Source organism: Camelus ferus, chromosome 15, assembly GCF_009834535.1.
Source record: "Camelus ferus isolate YT-003-E chromosome 15, BCGSAC_Cfer_1.0, whole genome shotgun sequence".
NCBI classification, from domain to species: Eukaryota; Metazoa; Chordata; class Mammalia; order Artiodactyla; family Camelidae; genus Camelus; species Camelus ferus.
The window spans coordinates 9,402,021-9,419,892 of record NC_045710.1 but is presented as its reverse complement, the minus strand read 5'-3'; positions in this window follow the sequence as shown (position 1 = coordinate 9,419,892).

The following is a 17,872-nucleotide window of genomic DNA, read 5'->3' as shown; positions in this document are numbered from 1 at the left end:
AGGATGGTGGATTTACTCGTCTTTGAAGGACATTAATAGTCTCACCATTACCTGCTTCCTGCTCCCTTCTGAACACGTGAAGACCGTATGTCTTAATCTCCCCGCACTGGGAGAGGACACTATGATCAGGTCTTGGAAGTGACATCTGCCACCCCAGGCTGAGACGGGGACAAGTCCTCTGCCCTGCAGTTCTCTTTCCTTGCCAAGCAGGAGGCTTCAGGTTGAGACAATGGAGCCAGGCACCTGAGGCCGGCTGCATCGCTGAGTGCGGCCAGGATACCACTCCGACCTGCCCTGGAATTTGCGTGAGTGGAACATCAACCTCTGTGTTACATCACGGAGATTTCTGGAGTTGTTTGTTCCTGCCCCAGCTCTTGGTTTACCTCAGCTGAGGCACCTGCCGAGGGTACTGGTGTTGAACGAGAGGGCGTGCTGACTTCCGCTGATTCCTCTGCTTCGTGGAAGTGATGTTTTCGAGCAGTTGGTTCTTCCCTGTGCATCCTTCGCCTTGTCCTCCTCCACCTGCAGAATACAGATGTCAGCCGCATCCAGGTGTCACTATAAAAATAGCCGCGTTTGACCTCCCTGGTCTGAAATGCTGGGGACTCCAATTTTGCAGGAATAATTGGTTACAAGGTATCTCGCAGGCATTCCTACAAATGTGTCTTCTAGTCAGTTCTCTCCCCGGGAAATTGCATGAATGACCTGTGGGAGAAGAGAGAGTCAACAGTGATCGCTAATGTGATTAATTAAAGGACTTAGTAGAAATGACCGATGGAATTTACTGGTACCTTGGAGGGATTAACACTGGTTAACCACGTGGGTCGAGGAGGCAGGTTAATGAATGATTCAGCCGCTGTGAGACGGGCTGGAGCATTTTTCAGTGGAGCAATGAATAAACATCGCTACCCCCACGTTACAGGTGAGGGGGTCTCACTTTAATCCCTGAAATGCTCGCACCCTCTGTAATTAGGTAATTAGTTTAGGAAACAGTGTAACAAATACACGAGGAGAAATAAAAACAACAAATGCATGTGAATAACTAGGAACCTTTTATTTTTTATCAAATCATTACTCTCTCTGTCTTTTCTTAGTGAAGTGTAGTGATCTTCCCACGAGTCTCACTGCCTTTCCACAGAGATGGGGGCCAGTTTGGGCCCTTCAAACAAAAGCAGTTTTTTGGCACTGACATGAGCTCTTGTGGTTTCCGGATCCCAGGACAGGCCCTCTGCCTGAACCCAGCCAGGTTCTCAGCCTTCGACTTTCACGCATGATCAGCAAACGCCTCCCAGGAGAGCAGGAAGTCCTCGGTGCTCCTCTGCAAGGGACTTCCTTCTCCAGAGCTGTACAGTCCTAATCTCATTCTTCATTGCTTCTCTGATTCTTTGGGGAAAAAAAGTGTTTGTTTTAATTTATCTTGCTTTTCTGATTGCTTTTGGTAGAATGAGTGCAGTGTCTTGAAGACTGCTCTTTTTCTCAGAAGCAAAAGTCTTCAAAATTTGTATTTGCAGCTTTACTGGAAGTGGAGATCTAACAGTATTACCTCAAAATAGTATTAGCCTGTGTTGGGTAGAACCAACCAGCCAAGCAAAAAATAAATAACTTTGGGTGGGGTGTCAAGACTTCACAACCAGTTACCATGCAGCTAACTGGATATTTATAAATTAACAATTGACATATAAAAATTTTTATATAGTATAGAACAACCTGTTGGACCCCAGGGGCAGAACTCTTATTAATCTCTACATCTAGAAAGAGATTTAAATTTCTTCCTTGCTCCATTTTTTAAGGAAAAAAAAAAAAGGTTGGACCCCAAATACCACCTGTTTCACCAGTGGTTTAAAAACATCCAAAAGAAACAAAAGGGAAAAAAATGAAGCTACTAAATTCTTCTTGGGGGAAAATAATCTTATTTCTCTGATTTCTGTAAGGCCCATTGCTTAACTACAATACTGCTCAACTTGGCTCCAGTTGCTTGGCGTCATTTTGTGAGGAAGGGAAATTTCGCCTTCCTAGTCTGGGCCTCCATGTGCCTCTCCCCCAGATGAAGGCACTGGATTTCACGACAGCTAAAGAAGTTTTTCTTTGACTCCCTTTACAAGATGAGATTTCTTTTTGAGATTCACACTTCTTTTTCTTTAATAGATCAATTCACATAACCAAACTTACTCTTTAAAAATTCCATATCACTGACTTTAATGTTCCTTCCCTGCCCCAGGTGTATCCATTATCTAGAACCTCTCTAACTCAGTAAAACTATAGTAGTGCACTCCTAATACAGAAAAATCTTCATTATTGTCTTTTATTCTGCTGCATCAGGGCAGGATCCCCCTACAGAAACTTTCCGGGGCTATTCTAACTAGGAGTCAAAACTGAACAAAACTTCACTCATTCAAAGCTAAGCCAAAGTTGATTTGGACTTCAAGGTTAAGGTGATGCAGTGATTGACCGGTTAGATGAAACAGATGCTGAATAATACATATTTCAATGCTTAAACACTGTCATTTATTTTGAATATCATATTATGCTTTTTATTTTCCTGGAAATTTTTAAGTGGCTTTTGAACATGAACATGAGAAAAAAAATTTTGATCTCCATCATCTGTGACGGATAGACCCACAGATGTTTATCCATCAAAGAGATTGTTGGGAGCTTCTTTTCAATGGTCTGGAGGCAAGGCAGTGCAGTCTAGATAATCAATACAGAGACTCCATGATGTATTATAATCCCATGCTGCCTTTCACAAGAAGCTGAAGACAATATGCTGTGGATTAAGACTTATGAGTCTTGGGTTGTAGCCAAGCTTTACCGCCAACCAACTCAAAGACCATCCAGAATCACATTTCTCCTCTGGGCCTGACTTAATCTTATCTGTAAAAATGGAGTGGGATTTGCAGGGTAGGGGTAAGGATGTTGTAGCCCCACTGGTGCTCAAGAAAAAGCAAAGAGGATGCAAATTGACTTTCTTAGGAGTTTTGGGAAATGACAGAGGAGTTTCTGGCTGTCACAGTAACTGAGGGATGTCGAAGGCAGCTGGAGAGCTGACACTTAGTTATGTTAAGCTTTCCACATACTGAAGAACTGTTTCAACCCAAATGCTCCTGGGTCCTATTCCTTGGGAGAAACACCAGCAAATGAGCTCTAATGTTATTATATTTTTTCTGGTGTGAGTATTCTTTAAAAGAATCTTAAAAAGAATCCTAAGGGGGCTTATTCTGTTTTCCCCTCGCAGGTTCACATGCGAGGACATCTCTCTGGAACGCTCATCAAGGATGCCAGCCTGAAATTTCCCATCTTCCCTTCAGACGTCTCGGAAATGATAAGTCAGGCTTCCAAAGGCCTTTTTCTCCACTTATGTGGGAATCAAAGATGTAAAATCGCTTCTCGCTGGTCCGTTTTGCTCTCAGAGTTTGATGAACTGGTTCTGGGTTCCTTTCTTTCTTCCCCCAGAGGAAAAGGTCATGGGAAGGCCACTTTCCTTCCGACTTGGCGCGCTCCTCCCCAAGCTGAAGTGCCCTTTATTTTCACAGTGACTCCTTTCAGTGACTCTTTGTTCCGTGAAGCCTTCTGTTGACAGTCTGCTCAAGGGGCTTAGAATGAGGCTTACGGAGGATGGATGGGGGACTGAAGGACTGGGTGCAAGTCACTGAGCCAGGCATTCTTGCTCTGTTTCCTCTTCCTTAACCCCTTATCCCCTCTTGCTCCCTAAGGTTGAAATGCCCTTCTTAATAACTTCCAATCAGTGCTTCCCTGTCTGAGGAAATAAGGCACAAAACAAGGGAAATAAAACGTGTTGAATCTGTCGACATCTACTCTCGACAACATCATGGCAGGAGCTTTGAGTCCTCTCTGCCCTCCCACAGTACCCCCCCTCCCCATTCCCCCCCATCCCCACCCCCAGTGTTTCCAGTGTGATTTTTCATGCTCAGAGTTTCCTCTGGAACAGTGTCTCGCTGGTTCTTTCAATCAGTGTTGATGCCTCATGTCTTCCCAGGCTCTGTTCTCTACCAAATGGGCCATCTTAGAAGTTCAGGGCTGGAAGATAACTCTGACGTAATCTGAAACCATGACCCCGTTTAACAGATCTGACCAGTGCTGTCCATAGAAATATAAAGGGAGACACATATGTTCATTTAAAATTTTCCAGTAGCCACATTCAAAACAGTTAAAGTAAAAAGAAATAACTGAGATTAGTAATATATTTTAACCAACCCAATACCTCTGGAATAGTATTATTTCAATGTGTATTCAATGTAACATTTATTAATGGGGTATTTGCATCCTTTTCCTCATCTTAAATATCTGAAATTCAGTATGTATTTTGCAGACTTCAGTGTGGACTAGCTGCGTTGCAGGTGCTCAGTTGCCACCTGAGACTCGTGGCTACTGTTGAGCTGGCCCAGGATTAGAACAGCAAATTTAGGGGGAGCAAGTGACTTGCTTAAGGTCGTACAGCTTGTTGACAACAGAGCCAGCCTCTTGATCCCTGCTCTGGTGTTTTTCGTGAAACAGTGTCTGCTTTGACAATGATAATGCTTAGGACGCGTCTTTAAACTTGGAAAATGGATTATATAAGTCTCGAGTGATTTGGCGGTGAAAATCTATAGTGGTTTTAGCATAACGCTAAAAAGATTATACCTTCTAATAATTTCTGTTTTATGAGATTATTGTTATAAGAGGAAGATGGTGACCAGAAAATTTCATTTCCAGTGATACTGATGGACAAGAGTTAATTTAAATTGTGATATGAACATCTGTCTTCTTTCAGGTCTATTTTGATTGTTTACCGAGTAATAGCATCTATGTCAGTAGCTAGGTACTAGGAAATTACTGCTTATTTCCATTAGAATCTATCAAAATGCACATTTTAGAAGCGGCTCTTTGTTTTAGCTTCTCCGTCTATGCTTAATTCCCGTCTACCTTAATTACCAAGCCTGAGGGCTTGGCTCTAAGCTGCCATTGTACTAGGCCTGTTTCAGGACCACCCATGCATGTGAGACTCCAAAGACAAAGCCTTGGGGGTCTGAAAGTTCCACACGGAATCCCAAAGTATGAAACCTGATTCATGCAAAAATGAACACTCCCAAGTTTTAACTTGCATTATATTCAAAGTGATCAGACATCACAGTGAACCAACGTCTCTGGTCCTTGGCTGGAAATCCCCACTCTCACTCACCATATGCTCTCGAGAAATTCACTTTATTTCCTTACAATCAGTGCCCTTTCTAAGTGGCAAGGAATGATATCCACCCTACTTACTATGTAGGACTTCACTTTCTAAGATGTTTCAAGGAACACTGGTCCCACGGGACTGCACTATCAAAATGGGAAATCCATGGTCTGCCTAGTTTGGGAAATTCTGAATACTCTTGGAGGTTCAAAATACATAACAAAATGTATTTTAAAGACCTGGGTAGTATTACAGAAAAAAACAATTTTTTACTTAACTTAATATTTCTTAAATGTTTGTGAGCCAGGAATGATTTGACCTCTTTCTCCCCCACTACCCATTGCATGGAACAGGCTTAGAGAAATGTTGTCATGGAGTATTTTAAAGGCAAAATGGACAAAGATCTGTGAAAGATACTTAGATATTTAGATGTCTGATACCATTTCTCAAGCATAGGTTGTTAAAACACGATCAGTGCCTTACTTCTAAGAGTGTCTTGCTGCCCCAGTATCAGCCTACAGTCTCCCCAACACTGCACTTTTCTTCTGCAAACATAGAGTTTTATATTTAATGCTGTACTTGTTCATCTACTTTTGGCATCAATTAAACAACAGATATCATAGGATAAGAAAATTGTGGCCACACAAAATTCAGAATTTAAGATTCTAAAACATCACACTCTTAAGTGTTTCACTCCATACTGTCTTCTCACTTCTCCTCCTCCCCTGCGTCTTCCACTTTCTCCATTCCCCACCCCCCCCTTCCCTTGTCCCTTTTCCTTCACTGTCTCTGATGATGCAGCCTTTTGATCTAGGTCAACCAAGTTATATGAGTCCTTACTTATTAAGAAGAGCACCACACTAGTTCTGGGACCAAAAAACAATGCAGCCTGGACATCGCTCTCAAGAATCTTACTTTCTGGTAGACAAGATGTTCATGTAACATGATTCTAGCTGAGTGTGATGCATGTAATAATGGATTCTCTGTAAGTCTCCTGAACAATGGAGTTGCCTAGACAATGGAGGGGTTGACCTTGCTGGGAAAGTGGAAAGGACCTTCTTCACTGAGTGCTTCACACAGTGTGGGATGTCTGAGCACACCTGCCAGCAACTTGTAGGCAGTCAAGGGTAGGAAGGTGGTTCCACTAGAGAGGGCGGAATGTGAAAAGGCACTGAGGCATGAAAAGGCAAGGTGTACATTGGACATGCAAATCATCCAAGTAGGCAGTGGAAATATGGAGAGAAAAATGCTAAGGCAACATCACAAGGGGACCTGTATCCCTACTGCCCGTTGGACAGGAGCCTCCTAACATTTTAAAACCTTGAAACTCCTTGATATTTTTTTACCTGGAAGCTCAGAATTTGCTTGGTACTTTGTCTGGCTAAAACGAGGCCAGGGAGCTTCTAAAAGGTACAACTGGAAAGTCGCTGCAGTAGAATGTGGTCATATTTGCATTTTCTAGTAGAAACACTGTCGGGTTTTGTTAGAGGATAAACAGTTTTCCAAACTAAGGGAAGAGGAAAGGGGCGAAGGAAAACATTCACTTTCTTGGGTGCTAGTTAAGATGGAAGTCCAGGAACCTGTCTTGCTGTTCAGTAACACGTGGAAGCAGCTTTCAAGAAAAAGAAATGCTGGTGTACAGTCCCTCACTCTACTCTTAAATATGCAGGAACGCATTTTAAAAACAGTTTAGAACTAAAATCAGACCCATTTACATCTTCTACTCCTTTGAGGCCTTTTAGCGATAGACATGTCTAAGCTGCGTTTATTCACAGGGGAGCAGAATTATCTCTGATTACCAAGCGCTTCCTGCTTGCCTGAGAGCTGTAACAAACCCCAGCTCAGGTCCACTGGGGTAGGGGCCGGGCTTGTGAAATCAAAGATGGGGAAGGTTTGGGTGAAAGGATGTTTCTTACACATATTGTAAAGATGGGTTTGAACTTGGAAGTGTCAGAGACAGAAGGCTTTGGGTTACTTTTATTGACAGGCCTGGATGGGCTTCCTCAAGAGACAGCTCCGTCCTTACAAGGCTGTCTTCCATCAACCCCCTCTTGATGTGAAGGGTTTTTTAACTCCGCCCATAGCAATGCAGCAGACAAATGCAGAAAAATGGACTCACCTGGCTTTTAAATCCATATCTATGGCTTCTTTTCTCCCATATAAACAGAAATGCAAAACCAAGGCCTTGGTATGTTGTGTCTGTTTTGTTTTTAAATTCCTTTTTATTTTTCACAGAGTAATACATCTTCACCATGGTTTAATTTAAAAAAAAAACACATAGATGCAAAAAAAAAGAAATTAAAAGCTACTGGTAATAACTCTGGAAATAACTGCTCTGAATATTTTAGAGTATATCCTTATATCCTTCTAGATTTTTTTCTTACACACACGCATATTACAATATTTATTTAAGAAATGAGATTATGTTGCACAAATTGCTTTGTTACTCAGTTTTCTCATTTTAAAAACATCAGAAACAAAAATAATTTTAAAGTCAATAAATAGAGTTCGTTCTACAACATAGCTCTTCTCTGGATGTGTACTATTTCTTTATAAAGATAGATCCTCATTTATTTAAACAAATTCTTATTTCGAGGCATGTGGTTTCCAGGCTTGCCCTGTTCTAACAGTAGCTAGGAAACATCCCAGCTAAATTGTGCCTTCATTTATACTTGTCTGAGAATAATCTGCTCGAGTGGAATTTCTGGGTCCAAGGCTCTGTGCACTGTGAACGCTGTCGACAGGCTCTATACAACTGTCCTCAAGGATGATGGCGATCCTTTTTCATACCCCCAGTGTGAATGTATGAGGCTACTTCTTTCCAATCAGCATCACCAGTTCTAGTCAATGTTTCTTCAGTGAGTTTAATCTCGTTTTGAATTCCTGGGACTCGACGCCTCCTCCTCCGATTGGGTCTCGTAGAAGATGCGCTCAAGGAGATGCGGCGAGGGTCGTCGCTGGTGCGTGAGGCAGAGAAGGGCTGTGTAGGACCGGCTCGGTGCTGTGCCCACAGGGGATTTAAGTTCATGATGGGGCTTCACCCCATCGTTTATTGATGGGTTTTATGTCTGAGCTGTGGAAGCTCCAGGGCAAGGAAGAGCTTACTTACTTACAAAGCGAGGGGATTCTCTGCATCCTGAGGCAGGTCCCTTATCAGGGAGTGAGAAAGAGATGCCTCAAGGACCCTTAAAATCAACTGGAAGCAGGGCAAGTCAGGCAGGCGCAGGGATCCAAGAGGGTGGACAGTTTAAAAGTAAACATAGGGGAGAAGAGAGTGGGAAGGGATAAATTGGGAGTTTGAGATTTGCAGATACTAACTAATACATATATAAAACAGATAAACAACAAGTTTATACTGTACAGCCCAGGGAATGATACTCAATATCTTGTAGTAACCTACGGTGAAAAAACATATGAAAACGAATATATGTATGTTCATATAAGACTGAAGTATTGTGCTGTACACCAGAAATTGACACAACATTGTAAACTGACTATACTTAAAAAAAAACCATATATATATTTTTAAAAGTGAATATAGTCATTGGCCAGAGCTTGGAAATACTAAAAGCCCTCAAGAGAAAAATGATCTTCTCTAGGGCGTTTTCACATGAGTTATATTTCAGCATCATGCCATTGCCCTGTCTGGAGCATGGCTTTTTTTTTTTTTTTTTTTCTTCCTGGATTGAAAAGCATTAGAGCATGATGGCGAAGCAGGTCGGCGGGGAGAGTCAGCATTCTGGCCCCGCCATCTCCTGGCTCGTGGAGTTTGAGCTCTTCTCCGAGAGGTTTCCAGGTCTGTAAGGAGTGGTGATGACATGTGTAGGGCTGTGTGCGGGTGGGTGGGAAGGGATGGGATGGTGTGTGGGATTTAGTAACCCTCCCTCCATGGCAGTGCCACACTTGCTTTGGTCCTCTGTCCTCTGCTTACACAGAGGCTGCTTGGATCCCCTAGAGATGACTCACTGGGTCACAGAGGGCGACAAATGTTGCCCCACCATTCACCAACTTCCATGGTATCACGTTGAGCAGAGAGCACGGGAGAACTTCCTTTCCTGTTTTCTTAAATGGAATCATTTTCCTGTACTTTCCTGCCAGTGCATCATTTTGTCCTCATAAGTCACATCGTCTGCTGGGTCTCCCTCTCTGTGCTCGTGGCTAGAAAGCTGAGGGGTGAACGTGTGGCCGACTTCTGTCTACCACGCAGAGCCTCACAGGAGTCATTCCGCATACCGGCCACCCTGCTGCCTGCATCTTCTCTTTCTTCTATGTATTCCTCACCTGCTTATATCTTCTCAAATTTAATTTTATCTTGTATGTATGCTGTAAACAACTTTAAATTGCTTTTTAGAACAAGGCAGTGCAGAACAAAAGGAATAAAAATAAAAGAGAAAATAAAACTCATCCATGGTACCCACCCTGAGGTAAATCCTATTTTTATACTGCAGTCATTTTCTTCCTTCCCCCCTCCTTCTCACTGTCTCTGTCTCCATCCATCTCTTCATCCATCCATCCATCTAGTTTATCTGCAGGCATGCAACGTATGATTTTTCACATAGTATTAGTCCATCAACAGTTTATCATAAAAAGTTCATCGTAAAATGACTTTTAATGGCCATCTAGTCCTCGATCATATGATAAACCGTGGTTTACCTAATTATTCTTGTCATTAAAGTTTAGGTTGTTATTTTCCTTTGCCACATAACATTCATCTTTATAACATGATCACCATCACCCCTTATCCATTTGTACAAAGCTTGGCTTGTGTTTGTTATAAAATACATTGAGATATGTTACTGGCAATAATCTTTCTCCTATTACAAGAAATGAAATTAAAGCATAATAGTCACTGTATCCGTCCAGCAGAGTTGGGAAGCAGGGGAGTAGAACTCCCTGCATCAGCAAGGAAGCAAGTCTATAGAACTTGGAGTGAAAATGTCTTCTCCCTCGGGCAAGGCAAGCAGAGGGCTTCGCTAGAGAAGCTGGTGAGGATTGCAGACAGAGCGTAGGGATGGATCCCTGCTACCCAGTGCTTCCCCTTCCTCAGACTTCCAAAGGCAGCCTCTGGTGGGCTCACCTAGGATGGGGTAGAGGACCGTCACTGGAGTATGGCTCCCAGGGAGCCTGGAGTTCAGAGACTTCATCACATCTTCCCCAAAGACCTGATCCCTCATTACCTGGTTTTCAGGCAAAGTACTAGAATCTGACATCCCCAGATATTTCCAGGGTTTTGCGTTAGATGTTTGCCCCACTCCTGAAGGGCATTTTTAAACAGGATCTTGGAGCTTTCAGCGTTTATCTTTCATTAGAGATTAGGAGCACCGTTTAAAATTCCTCTGCCTAAGAGGCCCCTGCCTGTAGCTTCCATGCCTTGTTTCCAAGGCCTGAGGCCTTTTCTTGTGCCTCTGTGATTAGGCGACGTGTTCTGTCTGCGTCTCCTGACTATAGTCATCCTTCCGTACCCGAGGGGAATTAGTTTCAGGAACCCACAAGGATAACAAACTCCAGGGATGCTCAAGTCCCATATATGAAATGGCGTAGTTCAACATCCTTGGGTACAGAGGACTGACTGTATTCCATCTCCCACTGCTATTGAAGTTGGATTCAGATCTCTTTCAAAAACTACCATGTTGCCTGCACAGGTCCTTCTGGTTGTGATGACATCTGTGTCAGCAAAAGCAGCTCTTGCTCGTGCTCTTTTCCAGAAGCAGGTCTGGGTTGACAGTAGCCGGTGGTACTAAAGTCACTTCTTGCAGAAACAGGAATGGTTAAAGTCAAGACCGGTATGTCCTGATAGTGCCTTTAAAACAGGGTAAATCTCCTATAAACCTAATTAATCCATTCATCCATTAATTAACTTGTTCGTTCTGAAACAGGGACGCCCCCTACGTGGCCATGCAGTGCGTGTACTTCGATCATTCTGTCTCTAGGATACAAATGCTCAGTCTCTTCCCCATCTGCACTCACATCTCCCATCCGTCATGAGTAAAAACTCTGACAATCAGTCAGTCGTCCCCTAAATATCTCCCTCCTCCCTGTACTGTGTCTTGGAGGCGAGGGTGGGAGGAGAGGGGAGGTCATTTCTACTTGGCAAAGGAGGTGCTGCTGGCTGAGATGGAGGTGACCTTGGTGAGTTGCACCCAGGGACAGTACCTGGTCCAACTGCCCTCCCACAGCAGCTGCAGACCCAGGCCATCATCACCTTCTGCAGCAGTGAGTCTTCAGTTTGGGGCTGCCCTACTCCCCAGTGATGTGCTGAGGGGAGAAGTAATAGCCAAATTGGCAAAGACATTTGATTTCAGGTTCTCTTGGCAAAGATTTGGGCTGAGGCAGGCTAGTGGTGATGCTGCCACTTACGGGCATGGGATGTTAGGGGCGCGGGATGGTGGGAGAGGGGTGGAGAGCAGGTCTCTCCGACACAAGCCTTGAGCTATCAGGAGGGGAGGCTTGGAAGGCTGACCCAGTTCAGAGGCTGGGTCCACCACGAGTGCTCCTATACGCCGGTCTCTCGGGGCAAAATACGAACATTTTTAGCTCTGCCAGTTAACTTTGTTTTCAAGCACAGCTACCTCACCAAATATCAGTGCTAAGACATGGTTACCTTTGTTACCCCAGGAACCCAGTTGTCCCCTCCTTTCCCTTCCCGATGGTGAGCTTTTCTCTCTAAAACTCTAAAACACGAAGGGTCCAGTCAGATAATCTTTCTCAAGAGGATGATTCGACTGATCACTCTTCTGAGCAGGCCACCCCAGGGCTTCCACAGTGATGCCCATTCCTGCCAATACTGACATGATTTGTAATATTCTCATGAAAAAAAGAACAAAAGGCAACACTATTCCCAGAGATAACCTGCCACTCTCCGTCTATCTGTTCATTCATGTGGCAAACCCCAAGGGCCAGGAGCTTGTAAATAAACCATGGGCATTCCAGACCTGGGCCCAGTGAGAAACTTGATTTTTCCCCACCATTTCTCACTTTTCCCAGGATCTTTCTGGCTTCTGGCACCTGGACTTTGTCTCCTATTATTGGCTGGAGCAGGTGCCTCACAGTTGATGGCTGAAGTGAGTTTCTCCACGTGGATGCTGGGTCCCCCTAGGATCCAGCTAGAACTTGACTCCTTGGCCCTTTGCCCTCCTGGTCCCTCGGGGCAGCTGCTCTGTACCTGCAGCCCCGGGCCCAGGACCTTCAGTCTGGGGCTGGCCAGGCCTCCCTCAGCCTCCCAGAGGGGGCATTGCTTACTGTCCCTTGTGTCACAAATTATTCAGTCCGATAAACCCTGGGCAATGCATTTTCTGACTTAGTTTATTTCTCAAGGGTGCTTTTAAAGTCATCTTTTTGCAAGGGACGGGGCTGGGCTTTAGCTTATCTTGTTGGTATTTTGTGAAAGATATATGGTTCTTGAGTATATTTGAAAAATAATCTCCCTTTCTTCTCAGTCCTATCCCATCACTGTCCAAGGTCAAAAATGCCCTTCTTCCCAGACTGTGCAAGAAACCATGGATAGCAGAATAGAAATAATTTCTCCTAATCAAAATGAGTCATTTCAATAACTAAGTTGAAAGGGCACTAACTCACCCTGAGAGCTTCTTGTTTGAGACCTACCTTTGTCACCAGCTAGCTGTGAGACCTCTGCAGTACTTGACCTCTGGGACCCTCTCCTCTGCCCTTTGGAAACAGAGGCTGCAGCATGAGTGTACCAAAAGGATGGTGCATCTTTAAGGATACAACATGAACAGATAACCAGAGCTTCGATTAGATATTTTGTTTTTACTCTATGGATAAACCTTGATATTTAGAGGGTAGCAAAATTGTGCTCCTCTCTGTACAGCCATTTGAAGTTAATTAGGCAGTGAATCTTAATTACCTATGTTAGTTGAGCCTGCTAAAATAAAATGTGCACATTGTCTTCCAATCTGCCATTAAGAGCAGAAGCACAGTCAGTCATACCCTTGGTCAGCGACCACTGACTCAAGGGTGTTTCAACTCATGAGTGTATTTTCCCGTCAGGCTAAGAGTTTCCAGCTCTGGGATGAGCCGCAATGTTCTCTCCTGAAATGAGGAGGGACACCTAAGGACACAGTAACATGTACGCCCCGCCACTCCTGCACAGCAGGGGCATTGGCTACTCTTAAAAACCTTTCCTCAGGCTGTTAAATAGCTCTGAGTCCACCACACTCCTCTTCCTCAACTTGTAAAATCTTGCATCTGCAAATATCTCAGGCTGCCATTACTGTGAGAGCAGTGAGATCTCTAGGAGTAAGGTCATCCTCATTAGAACAGAATGTTTCACTGTCTGGATTTCGATGTAGCATTTCACACACCCCCTTCTCCACTATGTAGAGCCAAAGAATTTTAGAAACCATCTAATTCTTCTCCTCATCAGGGCCATTTTTCTGACATGAAAACTGAGTCTCAGGTGGGACAAATGTTTTCTTTACAGTCATGCAGCAGCTGGTAGCAAACATAGAACTAGAATCCAGACTTTGAATGCCGGTTTATTACCAAAAAGTGTGTGTTTGGTTTGATAAAGTGGAATTTAAAATGCTGAAAGTGGAGGGGAAAGAATTTCAAAAGATTAACCAAAGGAAAGATTTTCCCCCAATGGGCTGTAAGCCCTTTGATGCAGGCAAAGCCTTGGAAGTGGATCTTGGTTAAGTTTCCTTTTACAGCTGTGCAGACTTACACTTCTCCTTCGTACCTGGGAACACGGTGCATTAGTCATGCAAACAGAATCTATTTGTCTTGAGACTTTGCAGAGAAGGGGAAAAATGGTAATGGCAAAATTAAGAGAAGTGATCACAGCTGTGCTTTGGCAGAGCAACCCGGAACCACCACCTAAAGTGAGACGCGGAAGCCGTCCTTGAGAAAGAAACCCTGATGAAGACATTAATGAGAGCAGTTCTATTGATGCGCCTGGAATCCCCAGTACAGCTGGCTCTCGTGTCTCAGCCTTTCCAGTTTTAAGGCATTTAAATACTAGATACCTCATCAAAATGATGCAAAATCTATTTGTCTTCTTGTGTGTTTTAAATGTGCAAAATAAGTCATGTTTTACTGCTGTAAGACATTAGAATGTTTCAGTGAGGGAGGTTAGAGGGCTTTATAACATGCAAATATCTGAATATGGAAACGATTACTATTAACCACTCAGTAGTTTGTAGGTACTTGCTTGAAGTCTAGGCACTTGCCAGGCAACCCACGTTATTAAATATGTGAAGCAGAATCTCTCACCAGGCGATCAACACACACCTGCCGCTGCTGACACATTGGAGGCCCTTGACGAGTGCAGACGTATGGGCCCCCTTCCACGGCTGCTGCAGCCAGTTCTTTGGGGAAGCATCTGAGTATTTGCATCGCTAACCTGCTTCCTGGGGGCTTCGGATACAGGAGAGTACCCTAAGAGGATGGACACTTTTCTGCCTCCTTATTCAAAGCTACCTCCTCTGTTGGATGCATGCAACTTAACCTGAGCTTAAATTGGGTCGAAAGACAGTTTGAGGCAAGTTTGTGACTGGCCTTGTTTTCCAGGCCAGATAATTGAGGCTTTACTCCGTAGCAGTGGGTAGCTAAGCACGATCTTTGATCAAAGTAGACCGCTAGACTTGTGTTAAGAAAAATAACCCTGGTAGCAGTGGGGAGGAGAGGCAGCAGTGAGAAGACCGATCCAGTAATCCAGAATTGGTTCTCAGTGACTATTTCTCATCTTTTTATGTTGCTGCAAAATCATCTGATAGGAAAGAAAATGTATGAATTCCTCTCCACCCTCCTCCGCACCCCGCCTTCCCTGCAGGAAAAGAGAGGCTTGGAGTGGGCTTCTTTCTTTCTCTGCGTGTTTGCCCCTCTGCGCTGGTGGGGCAATAGCTAGTCTGATTAGCGTTAACGATGCCCTGGTTTAGTCCGGGAGGCCTCCACTTTGGGCGTGCATCAGCATCACCTGGAAGGCGTGTGAAGCCGACTGCTGGCCCCGCCCCCGAGACTCCTGATTGGTTGGTCTGGGCCCAATAAGTTTGTGCTGCTAACAAGCTCCCGGTGATGCTGGTGCGGCACCCGACAGAGAACCGCTGCCTTTAGTCCGAGCTTCTCTTTCCCTGGAGGCCTCAGGAAATAGTAAGTTTTCCCCCCTACTTTGAGTTTTAAGTAAAATAACTTCCCGCAGCAGGAAAGGAGGGGGTCAGGGGTTAGGGGTGCCGCTGGGAGAGTGGGCTCCGCTCAGGGCTGGGGGCCTCTGCGGGCGCTGGGGGCAGAGGCTCGGCTCCGAGGCCAGAGCCCGGGCCTGGAGACAGGGGTCTCTGGAGCTTTGGCCTGTGGTTGAGGACAGGGGAGCACTGCATGCCCAGGGGGTCCGTTCTTCGGTCCTGGGGCCCAAGGACAGATCCACAGGGAGGCCCAGAGTGTCTGGGAGAGAGGGTGGCTCTTCAGGGCTTGGGCCAGGGCAAGAAGAGGGGCGCCGGGACCACCCTGTTGGCCTAACCGTGGCCTCCGAGCTCCGCGTCCAAGCGCTGAGCCAGTGTTTTCCAGGCGGCCACCTCGGTGGGGTTTAATTTGTTTTCTTTTTCAACGAATTAAATGCACCTGTGCTGGTCGTATTCTCATTTTGGGGAGGCCTCCTGCTCCAACCTCTTCAGCCCAGGGCTACTTGCGTAAGTCAGGGCGGGCCTGTGGCTGGGTCTGGCTGCTCCACATAGGTGCAAGGAGATGAGGGTGCTCCATGGGGGCCCAGGCCCAAAGGCAACCTCCAGTCTGAGCCTGCCGCCCGCTGCTTCTCTTCACCAGGTTTCAGACAGGAAGACAGCCAGAGGGGCAGGCAGGAGGACTTGGGCATCAAACCTCTCCTCCTACTCTGTGCCGTTTAGAAAGAAAGTCACCTTCTGGAGAATCTGCGTCCTTGCTCAAATGAACTGGTAGTGCTAGGCTTCGGCCTAGAAGGTTGTAATAGGTTATACATGGAATTGCAGTGACCAGCTGACATTCTATGACTGGGACTTTAAACTACTGAAAGCAGCTAAATTGTACACCAAGAACATTCATGGGTGATGTTTCGGCCTTTAGATGGTTAACACCAGGGCTTTGATAGAAAATTCTAGAGCGGCTTTCCTAGATTCTGTCTTGGTTTTGTTTTGAATTTCATCCTGATAAACAGGGAGCTGTGGACCCTTGGATTCATTTAGCTTCCGGAGGCTGTGGAATCCTATCCATGGGGCCTCAAGTTGGTTCTTGAGTGTTCCCTTTAAAAGCCCTGAATGTGGGTTTCAGAGACCCATCCTGAGGTCGATGGCAGAGAAATGTTGCATTTTCAGTCAACGAACAAATAAGGAATAAGATTTCCTCCTTTGTCAGCAACATAGCATCTTGGTGGGTTGAGACAGAAATTCTATTAAATGGAAACAGCATAAAAACATCCTAGGTCTGGAACAGACTGTTTTCAGGGATTGAGTTTGGTCAGTTAAGTTGGAGCAGAATTTTTTTTTTAAACATGTTTTTGTTGTCAAGTCAGAAAAGAGCAGGGGAAAAGTTAACGAAAAACTGAAGGAGGACTTGCCAGTTGAAATGGAACAGGAAAGGGATTTTCCTCACCAAAAGACTGAGAACTCAAAATCTGAGAACACGGATTCAATGTGCACCACATTTAATTGCTTTTAAAGGAAGAACCAAAATGAAGGGGATGATTTAGTGGTTACTTGATCAGAGGCTGGATTTCTCCCCTAAATTTTAGCAGCATTAAGCAGTCCATTCTTAGAGTGAGCCAGGATGTTCCCAAAGACTGTCTGGGGCATTACTGAGAGACCTCTTAGCACCAGACAGGGATGGGGGCTTAGGGAGGAGGGGCTGGTCAATCATAAGAGCAGATGGAAGCCCCCTTGAGACCCAGGGCAGGTGCGTGTAGTGGCTACAGGGGACTTGCTCAGATTGCTAAGGGAATGTCAGCGTAACGTATTGACTTCGTTTTTAAGATGACACAGCTGCTGGTGAGAAAAGGTGTGTTGTGCACGATGAGGGGAACACAGCTAGGACATTTATGGAGGAGAGAGATTTAGGACAGCTAACATCCTAAATTTTAGCTGGAAAGGTCACCACGATTGAAATGAGTTCTCCTCATCGGTGGGGTGCATTTATTCTTCAGCCAACTTGAAACTGACTAAATTCATCTCAGGCTGGGGATAAAACAAAACAGAATCTGAAGGTGTGTGTATGCTTAGCCCACAGTAAAAGGAAGGAAAGCCCAGTGGTCCAGCAGGCAGGGTCAGCCCCACATTTGGTTGAGAAGAAAGAGAAGCAACTTCGAAAGTAAGTTCAAAAAAATTTTAAACATCACTTGGCCTGCTGAGAAGGACGAGAAAAAGAGAGGAACTGGAGCTTTCAGAGACTCACCCCTCTGTGATAGGAAAATGAATAAAGAAAGAAATTTTGCTGCTAGGAACACAGAGTAGGTGAGTCAAGGCTTGGGAAATTTAAAGGTTGAGGGATGGGAAGGTATGCAGGGAAAGCACATGGTCTGGGGCATATTGATTCTAACTGGCCCCCAGAGGTGCACAGGCTTTTGGAAGTTCATGAATTTGCTGAAGGTAATTTTAAACTGAGACAAATATAGAAAATTGGAAGACTTCCCTTAAAAGATAAGCTTCCCAAGCTTGTGTAACCCAAGAATAAGTGGTAGAAGCAGTCAGCACCCAGACACCGCAGTAAAACACGCCTCGGCATCTT